We start from the raw sequence: 21,894 nt of genomic DNA, 5'->3' as shown, positions 1-21,894 counted from the left end.
TATCTGCTTTTTATGCTTATGTTTTTATATGTACAAAGGTCATTTAGATGAAGAACAAGTTTCCTATTAAAAAAAAAAAAGAATGAAAACATGGCAATTTCTGAACAATTTTGAAGACATGAAACATGAAATGTCTGTGAATAGGTGCCTGGCAGCTAAATTGTCAGTGTCCCATTTAGGTACAGATGGCTGCTAACAATCAGATGATATTTTATGGTGAAAGCTCCTTCTGTCTGCGTGCTTAAAGGCACCAGAGATACTGCAGAGCACTAGCAAGAGGAACAAGCAAATCAACAGTGAGTGGCTTCAAGTTGGTGTCTCAGCACAGGGGAGAAAACTCAATCTCAGCCACTTACACTTTTAGGCTGACAGGACATGATTAATTAGCTGAATTTGAAATATTTAGCCTAAGCTAGTCAACTAGGCTCTCTTTATAACAGAGGAGATACAAAGAGGCGTTTTGTCAGGACCCACCCATTTAAATGTAAGAAAGCCTAAAAATCACCCTTGGCAGATGTCCACCTCTCTCTTTCACCTTAGGAGTGCAAGGAAGTGGCTTTGACTTGAAGCCTATGTTTTCAGTCAATGAAAGTTGAGTGAGCTGGATGCCATCATCACTCATGTTTGTCATGTGTGCTGTTTTATGTGCCATAAAGAAAAGTGAGAACACTATAGCTGCCGAGAAAGATGAGGAATGTTACCTGAAGGATGGCAAACTGTTGATGTTTACAAAACAAAAAGAGATGGTTGTAATCTGTTTAGGGTTTATTTCTTTTTTGAAAACGTGGAGACTATTACTCCCAAAATTTACTGCATACTGTTCAGTTCTACAGAAGGATTCTCTTAAATCAAATACAAAGACTTTTTTACTGATGAAGATTTTTTTGTGCTCTTTTTATTTGAGAGGTTCTTTCCATAGTGAATATCATAGGAAAATGAAGAAAGACAAATCCTACAATATTTCAAAAGATGCAGGTAAAATTCCCATTGAATTTAGCCAGTGTGGAGAATAGACTGTGATATCTGGATGCAAATAGTGCTCATTCAAGCATCTGATGCTACTGATAAAAGTATTTGCCAACACCTTCCCAGTGGCTTGATCTACTTGGTTTTGTATATTGTTTTTGGGTTTGCATTTGTTTTTTGCAAATTTTAGCCATCGCAATGAGCAACTTGCTAACCAAAGAAAAGCCATGGGTTGTCAGCTGCCTCACAGAAAGGTACATACAGTTTACTGCAGAAGTGTTTGCTAGTCATCCAAATGGCACCTATTTCAATGCAAGTAATAGTATTTCAGAAAGATAACCCTATTTTTATCTTACAGACTCTTTTCACTCCCTTACAGATATAATGGTCATCTGCTTTCCCTAGAAATTCCATTATTAATTAATTATTATTACTGTTTCATCCTCAGGGATAAGAAAATTGAAGGAAACAACCATAAACTCTAAGTGTATTTATATCCAAGTAGACGTATTCAGGCTGAAATGTACTTTCTTGTTTTCAAACCATTACTAGAGGATGGACATTTTCATTTCACAGTTAAAGTGTATAAAATACTGAAAAAAAAATCTGCAAACCATTAAACTACCCCAAGAGACTAAGCCACCCATCAGGCTTATATTTTCATCTGCACTCTCCTGTAAAAGGTAATACAGATATGAAAATGACTATAGTTGTCACTTCATGTGGGAATTCAAGAACTAGTGTTGGAGCTGAAAAATGCTCAGTTATATACATCAAACAGGGATGAAGTGTCTATGCAAAGCAGCTTTTTAATGTATCCAAGTACAACATTTTTCCATGCCTTTAATTATGTGCCATTAGTTACCTTATTTAGATTCCATATAGATCAGAAAAAAATACAGTTTTTGTCTTCTTCTTTTTTTTTTCCTTTTAATTGAGTTTAAATATTTGAACGGTATGTGAATTAGGGATTAGAGCTACCAATTCATGAAATCTTTTCCAAGAGCAATGTGACAGTTCAATGCTTTTAAAAATAGTGGTACTCTCCTGACATGAATGTTTCTAGTGCTGCAATAACATTCTTTTTCATATAATTGTACCTTTGAGAACTTTGGCAGTTTCACATCCACAGGGTTCAATATATTTTTCTTTTTTTTCTTTTTGTTTCAGGTACTGGGGTTCACACACTTGCTGAGTTTAACTTTAGATTTCTGGGCTCATGCAAGCCCTAAAACTCAAAGCAATACCCTATCATCATCATGAGTTTTCCATAGTTTGGAACAAAACAGTAAACTTTCTGTGTAGCTCAGAGACAAGATTAACTTGACAGTCAGTCTATACTTAATGAATTCAGACTAAGCTCTTTTCAAGGATCGGCAAAACTTGGAAAATCTTTTTGACAAACCTGGAACAAATTGAAGATTATGAAGACAATTCAAAACACGCTCATCTCAAAAATAAAGGCAAGTAATCCCTCCCGTGTCTCCTTTATCCTCCATACCAGTTAGAATAGAAAAAAAGGAATTTCACATGACTGTGAACTTCATAAAAAGATGCACACAATTCATTCATATGAGAAAGGGTTAATTATTTGTATGCTCTTTACAGTTCAGCTGTTGCATTTGTTCCACATTCAGCTGAAATACTTCTAAGTTATGCTTACTTTAAAGAAATTCAGGCCTATAATTCAATGTCAATCAAAGTGTATTAAATCCCTCTCAAACAAATGAGTCTTTATTTTTTTCATATCTGAAGGCAGCTACCTACATATGAACGCATTCCATTTACATTTAAGTCCAGATCTCAAAGAAATTTACCTAAGTTTAAAAAAAAAACAAAAACAAAACTGAAAGAGAAATGTTCAGTCTTTCATTATTTACATACTTAATGTTGTTTGATTCAGAAACCACAATATAAATATTTTCTTTTAAAAAAATCTATAAGCATCAAGATGTATATAAATATTCTACAAAACGATCTGTGTGCTCTCACCAAAACCAGATGCTTTGAAAATATTTGGCTTGTTTTAAAGAAAAACACTTAAGTCATTTTTTTAGGTCTAGCCATTCAAAGAGCAAGTACTTTTAGAAGAAATACTTCTAAAATATATATTTATACATTTTTCATATGTCTATATGAAATAGAAAGTCTTTACTTAATTTTAAGAAAATCCACTGTGGTGCAGGTGTACAGGACTTTTCAAAAATTACTTGGGAAGGAGATGAATTTACCCAAATGGCCCCTTTTACAGCAAAATTTATTCTGCTCTTCACAGCATCCCAGCAGCACAGTGAATGCCTTCAAGTTCCCAGCTTCTTCCAAGTAAAAAAATGTCTCCAAACCCGCAGTTCTGGATGCTCCCATAGCTTCAGTGCACTTGCGCTGCCATAGGAGCAGGATCCCAGGGGACTGCCAGCAGTGTAGCCTTTCAGCACAGGGTACAATGTTCAGACTGCCTGTCTGGGCTCACCACCATCCTGGGCTGCTGGGCAGGGAGGTCAGCCCAAATCACGGCTGGTCCTTCCAAATCTGAGGTAGAAGCTGGCTTTGTTGCAGTGCTTGGCCAAAGTAGCAAGTGCTCTAAAGGAAAAAAAGATATGTACAAGCAAGCCTTCTGCTTGCTAGTTGTTTATCTCGGTCAGCTGCTCGCTGAGGAGTACAGACTTGCTGCTGGCACACGTCCTCAGAGCAGTGTGAGTCTGCCCCATGCAGCTTTGCTTTTTACTGGGATAAAACATAGTTCCAGTATGTCAATAATTTAAGCATATGAGTTTAAGCTTTTATTACTTTCCTAAGTTTTTGTTTCTTTGTTTTTGTAGCACTCACTGATCTACACTGGAGCATGGTCTTTTCTTTTTATTGTTTATCTATTTTCAAGGCAGCCATTTCAGGTCTCCTGTTAGGAAGCTGAAGCACAACTAACAGGGCCTTAGCCAGAAACACTCACTGACTGTGTTAGGAAGAAAGGGCAAAAATCACAACTAATTGTAAACAGATGGGACAGGATCCATCCCTCCTTAATCTGTCAGCCTAAAATTTAGGTGTCTGGTCTAAATTAGTCAATCTTAACCCCTTCTCTCATCAAAGGAAAGACTTTGCTTTCTGCAAATAACTGTTTCACAATAAGCTGAACAGCTAAAATACATGGTCCTTACAATGTCCCTATGTCTCTCCTTAATTTTTAGGGGAATTCTACACAACTAACGGAAACTGGAAGCCCTTTTGGGTGAAGCCCACCATTGGTATCTGCATCTCACATAAACATGGCACACTGAAAAGTTATTCCACTGAAGGATTTCTTAATAACTCTGCAAGGAGCAAATAGTCTGAGCTGGATAACAGCAAGCAGCTCCCACTACATAGAGATTTTCAGCATAGTTTTAGTTATGCATCTCCTCAGCTGTTATGAAATATATGTCTATACAACAGAGCAATTATAAATGGCTTTCACACACAAATACAAATGTGTAAAAAAGATATGTTAAAAGCAAAGACAAATGAATACATAATGAAACAATTAGAAACAGATCACACTATATTGCTGTTTGAAAGGAATGTTTTTCACTTGGTTCTATTACTGTACAGACACCCACAAAGCACTTAAACATGGAAGAAATTTTCTAACACATAGTAAATTGTAGAAAAGAAACAAATAATTAAAAAAATTCTTCCATTGCTGTTTCAATAATGTACAAATGTTTCATGTACAGTGTTCTTTTTCTGTACTTCTCCTAACTTAAATCACATCACAAAGCATAAACAATACATTTTACATAAAAACATAATGCATATGCAGAATTGTTTTTACTGTGCAGGCAACATGCCAGTGCTTTCCATGTAAGTTTCAAAAGCGTTCTCTTCTAGTTTTGTTGGCAAAAGTGGTATTAGACACATACCAAGATTTAACCCTGTTAAGTCAAAACACTCTTTAACCCAACTGCACTGAAGTCAATGGAGATTATACTTGGGGCTCCTTTATTTTCAAGGTCCTTTGATATTTCAGAAGATAGTTTACTGTTCAGAACTTCTCTTCCAGAAAATCAAAATCATGTTTTGCTATTTCCTTCTCTAACATGATAATAATCCCATATTCCCCTTTGTTAACACCCAAGGATACGTAAGGCAGAAGCCCCTGCAAGTGGCTTTGTCTATAGCTAATTTTTACCCACTAAGATATCAATTTCTAAACATTACACAAAAATGTACATTTTATTGCAGCTTTTGTGTGGAAGACAAACATGAGAGAGTTTCATGACCAGAAAGTCAGAAAATAGGCACAATAATTTCCTGGCTGATTAATGTCATTTGGTTTTATATTTTAAATTCATAATATGGAAACTCTTCAGCAATCTTAATTATATTCTTAGCAAGGAAAGAAAACAATCTCAGATACTTGGATTAAATACTAGGGATAGACAGTTCTAGTAATATGTTATATAATCTCCCCAAAGTGGGTGAACTGTCAAACAGAACAGTGTAAGGAATATTACTGGGTTTTTGGCCACAGTCCTTCACCAGAATTTGTGATGTGCTACATGGAAAGCCCAAACCGCATGGCACACACAATCATTTGTAGAAAACTTTCCACTTCTTTATGCTTGAGATTAATGTTGGGATCAATTCTCATGGATTTCAGGAGAAAGAGACAGCTGACCGCAGATTTGGCTCAGAAATCAACTCTGTTTTTATATCAGGGGCCATTCTTTTCTAGAGGACAAGTAAATATTTTCACAGAAATGAATGGAACTGGACACAAGAAGATCTGGGCCATCATTCAAAACCAAATTACTTCTTAAGCGAGATGCAGAAAGAAGATAAGACTATTTTGCTAATTGCTAATATTATGATGTGTTCTTGTAGAGCTGAAAGGACCTCATAACACCCCAGAAAGACTATCCTGCAGAGAACTTACAACCTAAGAGATAAAAAAGACTAAATGAAGAAAAACTCCCTAATATCAACTGCAACAGGACAAGGAATGATGGTCTGTCAAGAGTAAAGCATTTATACCATAGGCAACTCAAGTAGTTTTCTTCATAAAAATTTAGAAAAGGTCTTCTTCTTTCCTGATCCCAATGTTTTCCACCCATCCTGAAAAAAAAAAACTACTGTAATCAGAAACTGGAGGTAAAAGAGCAAGAGCATTAGGGTTTATCAATCTTTAAGGGGTTTGTGAGTATCAACCTATTTAAAAACAACAGGTTTTGAAAATTATGCAGATAGGTCACTATACTGAAACCTAAGATCAACAAAATTATAAACAATTAGCTGAATTATTTTTAAACTGTTAACTCAGCATTTGTATCACCATTTTGTACTATGTACATATACTTGCTTTGTACTTTCATGCCTCTTTTGACAAGCCTGGTAATGCAAAATCAGTTCTGACATTCCTAATGGGCTTCCATTTACATTTCCAGACTCAGACATGGTCAGAAGATGTGCTTCACTGCATCATATTAAGTGTTGACCACTCATTTACCAAATGAGAGAAAGGCAGCTATCAATCATGACAGAAGATTCAGATACTGCAACCCTTATCTAGAAAATTTTACATATAAATGAGAGTGAATTTTGGGCTTGCATCTCTAATGAGAAGAAATGAGAACTTTGTCTAACACTTGTAAAGCGTAGTATTAAAACATTAATAAATTGCAAAACGTAATCATTCTATCTTCTTTTTAAATCAAATTCATATCAGAAAAAAAGTATTTCATGGTTGTGTATGTGTATAAGTGCATCAGTCTTAAAAGCTTCTAACACATAGAATAGCTTCATATCTTGAAAAATCTGCTTGTTGATTTCAATTAATTTTGTCAGGTTATAGACTATCCAGAGGCTAATACAGTCCTCAGGTCCTATGAAAGCAGATGTCTTCACAAACATTTAAGGAACCATTCATATAGCCAAAAGAGAGAGAGAAGATAGAAAATAAGAATTATGTAATGATAGTGATCCCCAGATGTTATATAGATGTTGAATGGCTTGAAGACTACAAAAATGGCTGAGGTTCATTTGGCCTGTCATGCGTAAGTTGAAAGCCAAGATGTGGCTTTACATAGTCAGTTCTTTGATTCCAGGATTCTGACTTTACTGATGCCTGTCACTCAGCATCATGCTTGAATCTATTGCTTCTTGTCCAAACAGTGTAAGGCTGTTTAAATGGGCATTCTTGTTCTCAGTAAAATGGAGAGGAAGTCATTCCGGACCTAACATTTCTGTAGGCTGGCTGGTTTTGTCACTGTATGCTCACTTTATGCTAAGCATAAGGAATTTTGCCTAACCTGTATTTTCCTTGAAGATACTCCATCTTCTGTGAGCATAAAGCTACAGTTACCTGGAAAATTCTCAATCACTGAGGTCAAATTTGCAAGATTTACAGTTGCTAGGAACCACCATATTGAAGATGTGTCCTTAAAACACTGGGGAAAACGTCCTCTTCTTATACTACAAAGTTTACACCGTTTCCCTCCCTCCTTGTTTGTATGATTCAGACTCATTTGCTGCTCTTACCAGTTGCCTTTATGGGTGACATATTCAAGCACTGTGTGGGAAACAATCCCATGCAAGCAGAAGTAGAAGATAAACAAGATGACCTAGGCCTTTTTGTTCTAGCTGTGCTAGCTGACATTATTTGTTGTATGTCTCTGAATTCCAGACTCTCTATATGTGAGAGATCAATGAGTACACAAACCACAAAAGCTAACAATAGCTGAAGTCTGCATCCTTAGGCTCTCTAAGTAGTCCATGGAGAAGGTGAAAGGTTTCTATGGGGGTTATTTGAAGCAGACAGCTGTCCTCCTGAACTTTACTGCCCTTAGGGAGTAAACCTAGGGAGAAAAGGTTCCCAGGGTGAGAATTCATAGAATCAGAATATCCTGAGTTGGAAGGGACCCGCAAGGATCATTGAGTTCAACTCTGATGGCTAAAATAAATTGTTGTTTTCAGTTGTTGTGATTCACAGGAATATTTCAGTCCAAAGAAAACCACAGGTGTCTAGCCTTCAAAAAGCTACTGATTTAAGGACTCTAGATGAGTGCAGCCTGTGTGACCTAAGGTTAGAGAGTGACTCTCTAGTAGACAAATGCTGTAAATCCCATGGAAATTCCAAGAGCAGCGTGCAGGAAATGCACTCATCATAAATATCCAAAAAATATATTTCCTTTTAAATCATTAAAATGTTAGTTATGTTCATTGTTTAAAAGAAATGAAAACCAAAATATGCTGATGCAAAGATTAACTTGTTAAACATAGCTTCTGGATGAGCAGGAGTAAAGGGCTATAATTCAGAAATTTTGAGGCCCATTGTGACAGTGCAACCTAGTTGTTGATAATAAGGTCCTTCTACACAAAACTGTGAAAGGTAGGGAATTAAGTCATCTCCAGTCTCATGGGCAACTTACTGTTTCAGATCAGGAGTATCCTATGCTAGGTTGGTCAGCCTGGAGCCAGACAGCAACATCAGTCATAACTGTCTATAAAAGCAACTGAGTTCACCAATTTTTTCTTCCAGTTGATGCATGCAGAGAACTTGCAACACAATATTTAAGTCCAATTACCATAAAATGAGACTCTGGGCATTCTGAATGACACTCTCCATCTTTAACTTATTCTTTCACAACTGTGTGTACGGTAGGTCTGCCACTGTCTCAGCAAGTGTGAAACCAGACACCCACAGAGGCATATACCTGGAGTGTCTCTCATGCACATGCCTGTAAATTGAGCAACACAATATTAAAGCTAATGGAGTAATACATATATAAAATTCCTCTCTCCTGAAATAGGAAGGGAATTCAGCCTTGTATAAATGTTCCAATTTTAATGTATGTGTGAAATGTAATCTAATTCATAGAGCTGCATCTGAACCTGAGCTTGTTTATCATGTACAATTTTGTGTTATCAGAGTGTAAAGCTCAGGAGAACAAACTGTGTTAAATAATATTTATTCTAAACAATATTTATTCTATCTCCTTCCATTTTGGGTAGAGTATTGGTGGAGTATGATGATAGGAACTTAGCACATCTGAGCTCTACAGGGCTGGAAATAACAAAAATAAGAGCTCTCAACCGTTAAAAAATACAGTATTATTTTGGAGGAAAAGTGAATTTTTTTGGAGTGTTGTTGGATGAAAATGTGCTTCCTTTTTTAACTTTATCTAAATCTATCTCTAGCAAAAATCAGTGCAAATGGAAGCATTAAAATGTATTTTATTTTCTGAGCGTTTTTGTTTTACATCTTGTATGTATTTCTCTGTACTGCAGCTAGCTTGAACAAGTACTTTTCCTTGTAAACACTTTCGATTGTTTAGACAAACTAAATGTCAACTAGTGCTAAATGTATTTGCAACGAGAAATATACCAAATCAAAATAATGGCAGATGTATCTCAGGCAGCACTAAAGGGCTTTAAACTACAGTGTATCCAAAACAAAAAATCTACATCAAACATAGAAACACATGGTTAATCCGTCACATCTGTTTAGTTAAGTGATGGCCTTAATTACTTTTAGTCACCCATGACTCTCATGAACAGACTCCACTTTAAATTTAGATTCAGACATTCTTCCATTTCTCTAATTAGAATTTATTCATGTGTAAACAAGCTCGACTTTGGTTTACCCACATGCATTTAAGTTTTTTGACTGTGTGGCCTTGCAGACCAATTCCTGCATGTTTTAGGCCTATTCGTGTAGTTGGCCTCCTTGTTCCACATGTAAACCACAGCAATAGCTGGTTTACCAATGATTTTAATTTTTTTTCCCATAAATAGGCTTTGAAAGACACATCCGTAACTGAAACCTTGATTTGCAGAACCATCTTTATGGTAAGCAGAAAACTGTGCTTTCTCATGCATCCCTCATCTGAGTATCCAGAACAGATATATATCTGGGTTATTTTTTCCCTCCTCCTCTTTTCCACATTATACTAGTAGTGGTTGGAGCATGTAGAGATTTCAGCAGGCAGATGAAACTTCCTAATAAAATCTCCCACGTGACTGTGGCTGGCTGCTGTCATAATGATCAGCATGAATTTCACAAAGGTTCTAGCCCATGTTAAATAATATCTCCTCCCTTCTGTCTTTCAAATATAATCTTTATGGACTACCTGTGATTATACTTTAGCCAGGTGATATCTGCTACAAGCCATTTTAACAAAATTAGAACTGCTCAAAACTAATTCCATTGACAATAACTGCATTATATGCATGTCAAATTGATACAATCAGGTTAAGACAGTTTTCTATATAAACTGCATTTATTTGTATCTGGACTTACACAGTACTTAGAAAGTTGAAATCTGCAATTTAGATTCAGCTATTATACTATTTTTGAACTATTGATAGCAAATAATCCTTTCTATGCCATTACCACCTATTGATGTAGCTCAAATTTTACCTAGTCTTTGAGTCTGTACTAAGAATTTTCAAATCCAGATGTATGTATCCAGTTTGAGCAAACTATGACTATTGTTATTCTCTGAAATACCACTGACAAAAGGTAGCCTTAATTTATGAGATCAGAAAGAAGTCAGGTTATAAAAACCTTACACATCCATACGCTGGGCATTTTAACTGAGTACCATCTCTTTAAAGTTTGTTTAAGGAGTAGAAATTAAGTGCCAATTCTAGCTCTGCTAAAAGTATTACTGAAAGACTCTTGGTAAGAGAAAGGGAGAAGCAAGGATAGTGTTTGTGGTTGTGGTTATCTTAGCATCGGAATCTGTAATGGGAACACTTAGCATGCAAGATGGCAAAGTTGAGGAGGGCTTCTAAAAACATAAAATTCGAAAGGTGTCGAAAAGATGTCAAATGGGAAAAGAGAAAGCGCTTACTGGGCTGAGAATCATTAGAAAAAATGTAAGCAGGATCCTACTCAAACATTTTATCTTTTGGCAAGGAAGCAGACAGAAGACTTTTGACAGAGGATTTTAAAGTCACTTACAAACTATCTTAGCCCATATCAGACTAGTGTGGCTTGCAAATTAACATCTTTGTGTTTGTACACGACTGGAGCCTTTTTAACCCATGTAGAAAATAGCACTCACAAACAGCAACTGCTCAAAACAGGCATTGGAAGGAACAGAAAGCAAATGCTCAGGTTTTGATCATGGGAGAAAGTAAGCTTAAATATTGTTGGAAAATCACTTAACAAATAAGTGAATAAATTAATTTTTTTAAATCCATTTGGATATTTTTTTGTCCTGCGGGTACAGTTAATACTGGCCTCCTATTTCAAAACAGAAGAAAAACTCCTTTCTCCACCCAATGTGTATGACCAAATTAATCTTCTATATCCAAGAGCAAAGATGCCCTATTTTTGCTAGCACCTTCCACACATTCACTTTGCTTTCCAATTTTGACCATATTTTTGACGAAGACTGTGCCAAAATCCACTTTTGAGTGAAGAAGTCACAACTATACTTGTTGGTGAATGATTAACAAGCTATTCTATTGTGCAATTTCTTCTTCAGATTTTCATGTGTCTGCACAAGATAGTTTTGCCAATTAGCTCTCAGATGGCTGGTTTCTTCCATGTGTCCTAATAGAGGCATGTGATAATACTTTTAAAACAAGTGTGATTTTTCTATGCATGTAAACTTTTTTTCCCCAGGAGTTTTCTTTCTCTGATGTGACATTTATACTATGGGGGTTTCATTTGTTTGTTTTAGATCAGAAGTCTGGCTCCTCCAGAAGTGGTTCAGAGCATCTGGCCTCACTTTGGTACCATTTTTCTCCTGATCAAATCATCGTGTGTGTAGACCTGAGTGTATTCTATACACTCAGAAATGTGTTTCATTTTCTGGTGAATCACTGTGGCTGCCAAATACAACCCAAATGGCAGTTTGAAGAATAGTGACTTCTAACAGGAATAGAGAATGCAGAAATGTTTCCTTAAAGCACCTGCCAGAAACCTGCTGATGCATCATGTGTAGGAAAATAGGTGGCAATTGTAGTTTCACGGATAGTGAGAAATGTTGCCTTTACAGAGAGCTCCATAATTTCTTTTGTCTGTCCATAAAAAAAGTCTTAGTCTTCTCTTTCTACCATGACCATTTAGTGTGCCTATTTGGCTAAGTATTCCAGTCATTTTAATGACTCTTGGACAAAGTGTGCTCGTTTCTTTTGCTTCAGCTTAAAACCAAAATAATTTTATTCAAGGCAGGAGTCATGTGCTCCTAGTAAAAATTGGCTCAGTAAACACTTTGCTGAAAGTTTCGTTGGTGACACAAAGACACCCTGTAATTTGTAGGGGGGTTTTCTCCTTCCCCTTTCAGGGAGTGTATCTTTAGATTAAATCATCAGATGAACATATTTTTAACTTATTAATGGATACTTTTATAATATTATAATGGATATTGCAAACAACTAGCAGTGGAAACAAAATACCAGATGCATCAGAATGCTTCTTCAGGTGAGAGCTGTCTATCCTGATTAGGTATGACTTATCAACAAATGTACAGAAGACCGTCTCAGCACTCCTGGAACTACCTGCTCACCTAACTGGTTAAATGTGCTGATAGTATCTGTGAGGTTATGGTTATTTAATGCAACTTCCAGATAGGAGCTAACAGCTAACCTGGGCCAACATCTTCTCCCACTTACCCTATTTCAACCCCTCAGCCATTATGGAATGTGACAAGGGTGGCTGACAGCAGAATCAGAATCATTTAGGTTGGAAAAGGCATGCAAGATTCATTGAGTCAACCTTTGACCAATCATCACCTTGTCAACTATACTGTGGCATTACATGCCGTGTCGGGCCTTTTTTTGAACACCTCCAGGGATGGTAAGTCAACCACCTGCCTTGGCAGTCTGTTCCAATACTTAACAACCCTTTTCATGAAGAAAATCTTCCTAATGTCCAGCCTGAACCTCCCTTGGTGCAGCTTGAGGATATGTCCTTTCATCCTGTCACAGTTGCCCGGGAGAAGAGTTTAACCCTCACCTGGCTACAACCTCCTTTCAGGCAGTTGTAGAGAGCAATAAAGATGTCCCCTGAACCCCCTTTTCTCCAGGCTAAAAAAACCCAGCTCCCTCAGCTGCTCCTCAGGGGACTTACCTTCACCAGCTTTGCTGCCCTTCTCTGAACTCACTCTAGCACCTCAGTGTCCTTCCTGAACTGAAGAGCCCAAAAAGCTGGATATAATACTTAAGATGTGGCCTCACCAGTGCTGAGACGGGGACAATCACTGCCCTGGTCCTGCTGGCCACGCTATTTCTGATACAGGCCAGGATACCATTGGCCTTCTTGGTCACCTGGGCACATTGCTGGCTTGTGTTTATCTGCTGTCGACCAGTATCCCCAGGTCCTTCTCCACTGGGCCACTTTCCAGCCACTCTTTCCCCAGTCTTCAGCGTTGCATGGAATTGTTGTGACTGAAGTGCAGGACCCGGTGCTTTGCCTTATTGAACCTCATACAATTGTCCTTGGCCCACCAATCCAGACTGTCCAGATCCCTCTGCCCAACCTTCCAAACCTCCAGCAGATCAACACTCCAGCCCACCCTACTGTTGTCCACAAACTTACTGAAGGTGCACTCAATCCTCTCATTCAGATCACCAATAAAGATATTAGGATATTAATAAAGATATTAAATGCATTAATCTGAGTGAAATGTAGGTAGGAACAGCAGCCAAATGATTGCATAACTCATCATCTTAGTTACTATTTCTCTGCAGATAAATTTAGTTTCACACCAAGGTAGAATCTACTTCTTTGGTGCATGGTAGGATATGTCTAGGATGTGTTTCTAAAATGGTGTGACATCTTCTGCCATTTAAGGCCACAGATTAGTACAAGGAAAAGCACCGAGGAAGCTTCAGAGCAGAATTACCCATTGATCTGAATAAGAATGGCATCTGCAATTATTCATGCTGGGACAAAAGTCACAAAAACCATTAATCCTCACGCTTCAGGACATAATTGAGCAACAACTGGAGTCAGAAATAATTTTCCTCTATGACAGAGCATTGCACAATTTTTTGTATTAGAGGGTTTTATGTCTACATTTGAGATGGCTGGCACCAGCACAGTTGAAGACAGAAGGTCAAATTAGATGGTCCTCTGGTTTGTTCTGTAGCACTTATTATGTTTGTACACTGATACAATCACTGTAAAAATTCCAAGCTGTCTTGGGCATCATGTAGGCGATAATGGCTGCTTCTTCATTCTCTTTTTTGCATCTGCTTTGGATAACCTGGAAATTAATACCAGTTTAGTCTGTGGTTAAATCTTATACCAACAAGTAGCAAAATAAGGATATGGAAGTTCAAGAGACCATGAAACAAATAAACATCTTCCATATCAGCTTTACTTTTACATTATTCATTTTCAGCAAATATCCTCTATTAGGAAGACTCCTCTCAGTTAAAAAAAAAAAAGTTCCAATGGATTTAGCATCACTTCAGTGTCTCACAGTGAATAGTATCTCTACGACTAGCTCTCAGGTAAACTGCTTGCCGGATTTCCACGAACCACAAAATGAAAATGATGGGATTGAAAATTCAGATAATAATAAGTAATCTAAATATAATAGTTATGGAGGTTCAGTACTGCACTCTGCTCATCCTAAAAGAAAACCTTGGTGATGTTAGTTCTTTGGTTAATTCAGTACACAACCTTATATGAGTTAGAAAGGTAAATTCAGAGCTAGATGATTTGATTCATACTGATAATGTAAGGAAATAATGAGAAAAAAGAAACAACAAAACAATCTCCCCCTGATATTTTCAATCTTGCAAACCGTGTAAGGTTTTAGGATTTACATTGCTGCTCCTATTGAGACAAGGAAGTTACAACTTGTTCTGAACACTACCACAGTAGGTAAATTCTCAAATTTTGTTCCACTTCATGCTCATAATTGAACACTTCTTTTAAACTTAAGCCTGACTTTTTCTCTGTCTTGTCTTGATGGTAGCAACCAGGCTCACTTGCTGCCCAGCGTAAGCACAAAAAGATGGATGAAGTCAGAGGAAAGCTCTGTAATCATCTAGTATAATTTCAATTTGACTGTTTTAGTCTCTACAGTTGCTTATTCAAGTGTTACTTGGCTTTTGTTCTGCTTCTGAAGGGTAAAATTCAAATCTGTGTAGGTCATAGAATTTTTCTAATAAGAAAGAATACCTCTGAAAATATTTATTCTTTGGAATATATATAATAATATATTGTGGTATATTAATGCAGGGGATGTCTTTGCTTTTTCTGAACTATAGAAACTTATTAACTATAGAAAGTTATTTACTAAGGAGTTTCTGAGTAGCTTGAAGTGATGGAAGGTCAGGGTAAAGTGAAACAACATGAATTTAAAGACATTTATTAAGTCTTCTTGTATTTGACTATCTCTTTTCAGTGGTTGAAATGAATAGAAATAGAAGCAAAGAAATAAAGAATATTGCAAATAACATAGATGGTTCAGTCATAAATCAAGTTACTTTACATTTAAATAAGGGACTATGTTCAAAGTATTTCCAGGAAAGCTACTCCGAAGGTCTAGAAATTGAGACTTAATTTGTATACTACTCTTCACATTTCCAGGTTTATGTTTTTCAGAATTGAATAGTTGATTGCTGGAGGAAAGATATTGAAAATTTAATTTTAGTAACCTTTAAAATAACCCATAGAGGGCATGTAATATAGATTACAAAAATATTTATACTATAAATTACAATTTCCAAACAAGTAATCTGCAGAGAAAGACCGACTAAATATAATAATGTTTAAACAAAAATATCTTCCCCATTTCTTTCTTTTTATCAGAGAAAATTAAAATTAAGGGAGAGAAAAGGAAAATTAAGGGGAAGAAAACTCAATAGTAATTTTTCTTTTTGTGTCCCCTATCCTCCTTTTTTTTTGGCCATTTGTGGGTATTCATGTCATCTGTTTTACATTAGATTGATATCTCTTAATATGTTCTCTAACCAGTTCTTATGAGAAATAAAGGAAGATTGCAAGTAATTGAGAAACATAAAGTCATTGGGAAGGGCATTATGTGGAAGGCAGGCACATTGTAAATCAGAAATTATAAGAAGTTTTGAAGATGTGGAAGAGCAAATCTAAAATGTTGGAAGTTCATTCTAAATGAAGTTTGGCTGTTTAATATCTGCATTATCTTCCTCAAAAAGTAACAAAAGAAGTAAAGTCAAGTTTAATGAAATTGAAAGAAGCCTAATTTATACCCAATAATTTATTTTATTTTTGCTTATGCTTTGGTACTTACCTATGCTGACTTCACAACACCACACTGCATAAGCCTCCATACTTTCCATAGTTCTTCATTTGCTCCAGGAATATTTTTTGCTTCTATGTAGTTTCTAATTATAAGCTTTTAATCATAAGGTTAAGTTGCATCTCCTTAAACTGAGTTCTGGTGCATAACTAACTGCATTAAGTGATATCAGCTGGTTTGATTTAATTTATCTATCATAGACCTACTTCAGCGTTAAAAGGAGGCTTAAGCAGCTTGTATAGAAAAAGTCAGGAGTTCTCAAGGGGGGAAATTTAAAAATTTGACATTGAAACAGGTTCTCAGGCTTTTTAGAACACTTCAAAAAAATAATTTCCCAAAATATTCTGAAACCCAAGCCAGAGAGAGAGATATACTAATGCTTGAGTGCCAGTTTCTCAAACTGACTAAGACTAGCTTATTACACCCATAGTTTATAACTTTAACTACTTGCATCATATTATTGATGGTAGCTGGAAGATTTCCTAACTACCTCAAATAAGCACATATCTTTAAAAAATCAAAGATACACTTTATGTGCAAATAAATATTTGAATTTAACATTTAAATAAAATGAAAAAAGTAAACAAAGTAACAGATGATTTAGGTGGGGTTTTTTTAATTCAGTTCTAATTATTTTCAACATTAATAACTCCACTGTACTGAAAACGTAACTTTATCGAGTCCGGCACTGAAATAAGTGTCTTGAAAATACTTTCTAATTATGAAGAAGCAGTCCTATAGAAATAGGGATGGCATCCTTTTTATTCCTCTATTTAGCCTTGATCAGTAACACATTCCTCACAAGGCTGACTCTTACCTAAACCTGTACCAAAGTTCCAATTTGTAGTTCTTCCACTCTTAGTCTGTAACTCTTCACCATGGTAACCCATGTCAATCACATTCACTGGGAAAATCAATCTGGCTTTAGCACCTGAAAATCATTCCTTCAGGAAATTGGATTAGTTTTGTACTAAGGCCAGACAATAGTCTTAGAATTATAAAATCATGAAATGGCTTGAGTTGGAAGCAACCTGGATAAAGATCATTGAGTTCCAACTGCCCTGCCATGGGCAGGGACACCTTCCACTTGACCAGGTTGCTCAAAAGCCCATCCAATCTGGCCCTGTAAAAAATGTCTTGAATGAATGTAGTGAATAAATTTAAAATTTTAGTTCCAATATATCTAAGGCTTTACATATCTACCTTCCTTCTTTTCCTAGGTCACTCCTACCTTGCCTCTCCCTATTCTGTAGTTTGACTTATCCTTAGCCCCGTGATTTGTATTCTGTATGTAAGAGATAGTATTTCATTGCTAAAATCAGACAGTTCTCTTTTGCCTTCAAGCCTGCTTGAGCTGGTTTGAGTAGACCACTGATGACTGCGAGCTAGAGTATAAACCAGTTGAGATGGTATTCTTTAGCTTCCTGCATACCAAACCCTTCTTGAATTAATCTTAATCGTAAAAAAAATAAATCCTAAACTGAACAAAAATGTCATAAAAACATATGGAGCACATGATATTGCTAACTCAGAGCAGATTCAGAACTAACCCAATACACATAAACAAGATGTCTTTTGGAACATGGTAAATAAATATTCCATTATGTGGAAATTATTTAGTCATGTGACATTAAACAACAACCTTTTATGGAGTGGCTAATAGATGTGACAGTTATGCTAGGCCTCATTCAGATTATAGAAAATCAGACAGTAAAAAAGGTAGACTATTCACAAGACAGATGATTTGGTTTCCTGTGTCAGAAAGTCAGAGATGTGCTTCAGAAGACTTCTGCTTGTCCTTGCTTGAATTAACACATGTAAGCAACACTAAGAAAAGACCTAAAATTAATTAATTATGACTCTATGACCTTCTTTACAAGAGATATTGTGCATATCTGAAAAAAGTATGTAAAGACAGTTTAATGAACTCTATTTGTTATTTTACGTCTTGCTGTATCTCTGTAGTCATGTCCATGCTGAGCATCTCGTATAAGAGTTTTGTCATTGAAACAGCACTTTTACAACTGCTATGCTATTAGCCACATTGGTATATCAAAGGCAACTAGACTTTCATCATCTCTTCTTCGCCTCATCCTTCTTGGAACCAGACTGGATGACACAGTGGGAAGGAGGAACAAAGATCACAGTTTTTATGTTCTTGACAGTATTTCCACAATTGTTTCTGCAGGGAGTGTTGTATTTCTAAATTGGGTAGAGAACTAAAAGCAGACAAGGATGTTCAGGTATAAGGGCCATATCATTTGCTGGACCTCTGAGCTGGCTGAACATGCACCTTTCTAAACTGGGAGATATATAACCTCATCACTATGACACTGTTACTCTGAGCCATCCTGCAGTCAGGCACTTTCACAGCACTGGGGCTGGTGGTTGCATGTGTCTCCACTGACTGTAGGAAGTTTAGCATACAGATCCAAATTTTGTGACAGAGTAACTTGCTTTGGTCTTAACCAAATTCTTGTCTCTGAATGTATTTGTTCAGAGAAAATGAAACCTGGACTCATGTCTTAATTTTTCTGCATGTCTCATTTCTAATCTTTGCAAAAGGGACAGAATAGAGTAGGATTTTGATGAAGGAAAAGATGTTCATATATTTCTTGGTCTCAGCTCTTAGGATTAGCATGCATTGTAAGGAGGATGAAAATTGTTCACACATTGATTCTAAATTACAGGACAAGAGGGAAAAAAAATCAAAACTGTGCTCTATTTTACAACCAACTGGTATAAATTTAACAGTTTCCAAATGTAATATAACTTACCGATGCACAAACACATTGAGATTAGTCTGAGCTCTGTTTATTTCTGGTGGAATGATGAAAACCATTGAGTGAAGGCCAAGTATCAATCTTAGTCAGCCACACTGCGGAGAAATAATTGCAGCTTCATTGATCCAACTCAATCCATCAGTCACGTGTACTGTCCTGGTAATTAAGCATTTAACAACCTTTGCTCTTCTGCCACAAAAGACTGTGGCAAAGCAAAGTTTGGATCAGGCTTCCTTGAAACAGAATAGAAAACTGGTTTTACGATTATTTGCAAAAATTAATTCCTTATTTTTGCAAAACGCGGTGAAGCAATTATGTTTTTCTGTGCCACTGTCAAAAATGCAGCACTTCATTTTCCTCTGTTTTTTCTATGTAGGCATTTTTAAGTGAGAATATCTCCATAAGGGCTCTTTGTGTCTGTTGTGTCAATGATTTTTAAAAAAATGTAGAGTATGTGGGGTGGGATGATTATTGTAACAAGGACATCTATTGGACAGATAGACTCAGAGAAATTATAGAATTCCCAGCATTCATGGTTATAAAATTAAAATGGACATATTCAAATATTCATATTTGAATATTCAAATATTCATATTCGAATATTCAAATATTCATATTTGAATGAAAGCAATCCTTCTTTCCAGGTGTATGGGGTAGAGGCACAATTATGCAGGGATTTTGTTTTAATGAAATTTTTCATGAACTCCTTTTGAAAATATTCTAATTGAAAAGAGCTACTATAACCTCAGCAGAAAAACATTTCTTTGTTTGCTTCTGTTGTCATTTCTGTCTTTACTTGCTTCCATTTCTATTAGAGAAAACAAAAAAAAAATAAAATGAAATGAAATAGTGAAGCTCTACTTCAAATGCACTCCTATCTCCTGAAGATGGAAGGAGTGGAAGATTTCCATCCATGTATGAGTGCCGTGTTTATTCAAACCATTTTTTCCTTTGTGTTTCAGGTCAGTCCCTTCAATCAGACAGTTCTAACAGAGTTTGCATATGAGTCATTCTAAAAACTGGTGGCTTGGAAACATGAATATGGCTTGATTTTTCAAATAATGTCACATCATTCCTTTTCATAAAATCAGCAATGTGTGCGTCCCTCCCTTTTTTTATTTTTTTTATTATTATTATTTTGGTCAGGGAGGGGATGTTTCTTCATTTTTGTCGAAACAATGAAGTGTGTGTTCAAAATATCATTCTGTAAAAAAGACCTTGTCTCTGTGAAGGAAAAAGAGCTGGATGACCAAGCCAGTTTAGGTAGACTTGAAAGCTGAAAAGAATTGGGAAGAAACTACACATCAGATTTCATGAAACAAAGAAGCCAGGAAAAGGCTACAAAACCTGATGTAGCCATAGAAGGAGAAGGAAAGCTGGAAACTGACTACTTGCTTTAAAAGGGTTACAATACTGAGACATGAACACATACTGCATTCTAGTTTTTTCATGCTGTGAAAGAGCTGTGATGTATAAATGCTCTGTCTCTGGCTATGTGAGGATCCCCTTGCCAAAGAAGATGTGAGCGAGGGACTGAGTGGCTGAATGACAAACCTGGGGAGGTGAGAGCAAGCATGATCTGGAGAAGCATGAAACCAGGCATACACAGCAGATCTCAGCAACATGTGGGATGACATAACCCCAGAAGGAGGCTTCAGCTCAGTCGGCCTGGCTGAGAGGTCAGCAACCAGGGATCACAGGGAGGATCTAAAGTTATTTTTCATTCCACTGGCCTGGCCTGCAAGCTCCTTGCAGTACAGTACAGAAGTACAGGATGGGGTATTTGCATAATTACGTTAACTAAATATATTTGTCAAATCCTGTTGATTCAGTAGGGTTTTCCCTGAACTGAGATAACAAAACACATTTTATTAGGGAGACACAATTTTTCTCTTGTTTTTTTGTTAGTGACAAACCTATGCTAATGTTTGGAAAGCAATGAGTTTCCTTATGATTAATTTGCTTTGGAAATATGTAAAAGAGTATGCTGTTCCATTAGTGCAGAGGAATATTGTGTCAGTTGCAAATTCACTGATGCTCTAGATATTTGCTACTGCTCTACTCCCCTGATAGTCAGGAAGAACCTACAGTAATACAAACCTCCTCCAGAATCTGTGAAATAAATGAATGTAAGCAACCAAAATACTTAGTCAACGGGCTTCATTTTTTTGACAAAGTGTGGGTAGATAGGGGTCTTCAACTCTGATGCTCAGCTTCAATGAAACACACAGTCATCTCCATTTCCATTTTATGCAAAGAGAGTTAATTGCTTCATTCCTTTCTCTAGATCACAGCCAGGGTTATTTTCCTGGAATTGCGGAGTTGCAATGTTCTCTTCTGTCTAAGAGCAAGACCAAGGGCAATAGTTCTAGCATAATGATACTCTATTCTGTGGGAAAGAAATATGGAAAACACATTTAATTAGGATATTTTTAACTTGCTATATCTAATATAGGATATGTGGCAGTATGTTAGTTCTGTTCTCTTCTGTCTAAGAGCAAGACCAAGGGCAATAGTTCTAGCATAATGATACTCTATTCTGTGGGAAAGAAATATGGAAAACACATTTAATTAGGATATTTTTAACTTGCTATATCTAATATAGGATATGTGGCAGTATGTTAGTTCTCAGTTGCTGTCTATAAAACACTCTAAATAAATGTTCATAAAAGTTTTCTTCTTCCCCATGTCATCATAATCTGTCTACATATTTTATTGATATGAATGGATGTGTGTATGTACTTATGTATTCCAATGCTTTCAGCAATTGACCAGTACATTATCAAATAACTACTTATTTGGGGGAGTTTAATTTATGACACTTTCCACATACCTCATTTTCAGAAAATGCTGAGCATTCACTGTTCAAGGCTGTATGGCAATGTAATAAATTCAGTGCTGAGAATTGTCAGTCACCTCTA

The sequence above is a fragment of the Pipra filicauda genome, unplaced genomic scaffold, assembly GCF_003945595.2.
Source record: "Pipra filicauda isolate LSUMZ 115617 unplaced genomic scaffold, ASM394559v2 scaffold16_size7369187_pilon, whole genome shotgun sequence".
Taxonomy (NCBI): Eukaryota; Metazoa; Chordata; class Aves; order Passeriformes; family Pipridae; genus Pipra; species Pipra filicauda.
Note: the sequence above shows the minus strand (reverse complement) of the source record.